This window comes from Diceros bicornis, chromosome 38 (genome assembly GCF_020826845.1).
Source record: "Diceros bicornis minor isolate mBicDic1 chromosome 38, mDicBic1.mat.cur, whole genome shotgun sequence".
Taxonomy (NCBI): Eukaryota; Metazoa; Chordata; class Mammalia; order Perissodactyla; family Rhinocerotidae; genus Diceros; species Diceros bicornis.
In genome coordinates, this window is record NC_080777.1 from 707007 (window position 1) to 711041 (window position 4035).

Consider the following 4035-nt stretch of genomic DNA (forward strand, 5'->3'; position numbering starts at 1 on the left):
CTCACCAGTGATAGTCAGTCGCTCCTGGCCAGACGTTGGGGACGTGGTCTGATTGACGGATAATTACATCATTCCTGTGGGTGAAGCCAGGCTACTTCTGGGAGCCTTTGGATCGGTGGTACCAACTCTGGTACAAGGTGCTGGTGAAGAGAGGCCTTGAATTACTTCCTAAAAAGGCAGTGGGGTGGACTGGGGCCGTGTGGTTTTCGTTAGAATGAACGATTGGGTAAGGCGGACATCATCATTGACGTGTTCAATTTTCGTTAGTGAAGCTCAATGGCCATCCTCCAGTGTAGGCCCTGAGGTGGCCCCCAGAGGGAGGAAGATGTCCTCACCAATTCTGTACCCTGGACGCCTTGAGATGGGGTTTCTAGACTTGCTACTGCCCTGAAAGACGGCTTGGTCTTTCCGTCTTGCTTCGCTTTTTTCTCTTTAACAGTGAATCTTTTTCTTTAACTATAACCATGACAACATTACCCCCATGTTTGCCTGCGGTTCTCGGGTGATCTGTGGGCAGTCTTGTGAGTCTGGCCAGGCAGGGCATCTTATTGCATTTTAATGTGAGAACTGCGAGCTCAGTGAGGTGTTATTAACCTCTAATGACAAAACAGGGACTCAGATGTAGTCCTTATTTCAAGTTCAGTGTAATTTGTAGATCAGAAATGCTGTGACGCTGGAGGGTCTTTGTAAATAGAATTTTTTTTTTTTTTGTGAGGAAGGTTGGCCCTGAGCTAACATCTGTGCTCATCTTCCTCTACTTTATATGGAACACCGCCACAGCATGGCTTGATAAGCAGTGCGTAGGTCTGCGCCCAGGATCTGAACCGGCGAACCCTAGGCCTCTGAAGCGGAGCGCGCGTACTTAACCACTACACCACTGGACCAGCCCCTGTAAATAGAATATTTTGTTTGATAACTGTCTGCTGCACAGTAGGTGTGCTTACTGAGTGAATGAACACAGGACAGAAGCTGAGACATGGGTAAACCTTTGCTGTGGAAAACTGCCTTTCCCAAAGGGAGACTGTCCTCAGGTTCAGAGCTTTTCCTCAAGTAACATGGCTGCCATGGAAAGGAGCTCTTGTTCTCTTGCAGATGGGGCAGGAAAGACACCAAAGGCTGCCCCCTACAATTTCGGGAGCCTGTTGACCCCCATGATAAAGTGAGGCAACTCGGCATGTGAGGAATTATTTCCCTTTAATCTGGTTGACACTTCTTCTCATCTTGAAGGGGAAAAGAAAGTAATGTCCATGCTTAAGTCGGTCCAGCAAGCCTGTGGCCTGGGATCAGTGAAGGCGATCTGACTAGCAGGATTCGGCTCACCACTGACCAGGGGACCCAGGGCCCAGTGTGCCTGCAGAGACTGCCGGGGTGGTCTTGGGAGCCTGAAGGAAGGGGCTGGTGAGGGTAAGGGAGCCCCCCGCCCCAGTGTCTCCATGGAGAAGGATGTCAGCCTCCTGAGCAGACCTGTACCTGAGTTCTGGGTGGTGGCTGCCAGCAGAGAGGGCAGCTCATTGTGGGACTGGGAGCTGAGAGGGTGGCTCCACGATGCTGGAGAAGAGAGTTCGAGAGAGACCTTGAATTGCTGCAGTGGGTTAGGGCACTTCTCTCTGAGAGAGAAGGGGAGGGAGGCTGTACGTTGGGGTCACCACCGATGAGCCCAAGAGGAGGAGCCTCAGCTCTGCCAGTAGGTCAGCCTGCGTAGAGTTCCAGAGGTTTTGCTGTCCGCGGTGCTCCAAGGTTTATATGTCGGGCTAAGTCTAGGCATGTGAGGAGGCCTTCTCCCCTCAAGGGAGAGAGGTAAGATTTCAGATGCCGAGAAAAAAATCTGATTCACATGGGTACAAGTAGACCTGCTTTATACAACACTACATTCCTGACAACCACTATGTGACTTGAATCATTTTAAAAAATATATTTTTGATTGTGGTAGAGTACACATAAAATTTACCATCTTAACCATGCTTAAGCATACAGTTAGTGGTATTAAGTACATTCGCATTGTTGTGCAATCATCCATCTCCAGAGCTCTCTTCATCTTGCAGAACTGAAACTCTGCACCCATTAAATAACTCTTGATTCTCCCCTGCCACCAGCTCCTGGCAACCACTGCTCTACTTTCTGTCTTTATGAGTTTGACTACTCTACGTAGGTCATATAAGTGGAATCATACAATATTTGTCCTTTTGTGACTGGCTTATTTCACTTAGCCTAATGTTTTCAAGGTTCATCCACGTTGTAGTATGTGTCAGAATTTCCTTCCTTTTTAAGGCTGCGTAATATTCCATTAAATGTCTATACCACATTTTGTTCATCCATTCATCTGTCGATGGATGCTTGGGTTGCTTCCACCTTTGGCTGTTGTGAATAATACTGCTATGAGCATGGCTGCACAAATATCTCTTCAAGATCCTGCTTTCAATTCTTTGGGGTATATACCAAAAAGTAGAATTGCTGGATCACAAGGTAGTTCTACTTTTAATTTTTTGAGGGACTGCCATACTGTTTTCCACAGTGGCTGTGCCATTTTACATTCCTACCAACAGTGTACAAGGGTTCCAATTTCTCCACATCCTCATCAACACTTGTTATTTTCTTTCTTGCTTTCTTTCTTTTTATGGTAGCTACCCTAATGAGTGTGAGGTGGTATCTTATTGTGCTTTTGATTTGCATTTCTCTGATAATTAGTGATGTTGAGCATCTTTTCATGTGTTTATTGGCCATTTGCCTACTTTTTTTGGAGAAATGTCTATTCCACTCCTTTGCCCATTTTTTAATCAGGTTTGTTTTTTTCCTTGAATTGTAGGAGTTCTTTATATGTTTTGGATATTAGCCTCTTATCAGATATATGATTTGTAAATATTTCCTCCCATTCTGTAGGTGCCTTTTCACTCTGTTGATTGTGTCTTAAGATGCACAGAGGTTTTAAATTTTGACGTAGTCCAATTTATCTATTTTTGTCTTTTGTTGCCTGTGCTTTTGATGTCATAGCCAAGAAATCATTGCCAAATCCAATGCCATGGAGCTCTTCCCCTGTATTTTCTTCTAAGAGTTTTATAGTTTTGGCTCTTATGTTTAGGTCTTTGGTCCGTTGGTTTTTGTATATGGTGGGAACCGCAGAAACTGTGGGCACAAACACTCCATTCAAATCTCTCTCCTAAGAGACGTGACCAGACTTGAATGTGGCTCCTGGCAGCCTGAGGCCGAGTCCCTGGGACAACTCTGCCCCCGTTTTGAGTTCCTGTCAGGAAAGCTCGGGGCTGCCGGGCTGCCGGGAAGATTTACTGTTTGTTCTCACCAGCACCTGGAGCTAGGCCTTTGCTCTCCCTTCCTTAGAACTTTTACTGCAACAGGCTTACAACTGTGAGTCCTTCCTCTCTGCCTGTGAGATGTATCATCTGTGTACGTATCTCCTACAACTCGGGAGTGTCCTTCAAGGACCTGAGAGCCCTTCCTTGAAATGTCGTCATCAGGAAGGGTGGGGCTCTGTCTCCCAGGCTCTGGGGAGGGCAGACTGCCTACTTTGTAATTTACCAGCTGACAGGCACAGCTGGCCCCATCACCTTTACACCGACCAACACTGTGAATTTTCACTTGAGCACCTGCCCCATCCTCCCTTTAAAACACCCGTCACCCCTGTGCACACTGGGATGGAGCTCCGTCCTTTCCCCTGCTGTCAGTAATTACTGAATAAAATCTGTTTCCATCGCTTTAACATCTGGCTTTGTTTATCTTTGACAGTGGCATAAGGTACCAGTTCAGCTTCATTCTTTCGTGTTGGATATCCACTTTGCCCAGCACCAGTTGTTGATCAAATCATTTGAAAAACACAGGAGCTAGTCATTTAAAGGACTCTTGGGTGAATACTTTTGTAAAGTGAGGAATCCTTTCATGTGGCAAATACTTCCCTAATTCACAGCTTCATATACTAGATTTTTAAATAATGCTCTATTTTTGCAGAGGGACTCACAATTTACAAAATGCCTTTCTGTATAAGATCTCATTTGACCCTTAGAAGAACCATGGGGGGTCAGTGAG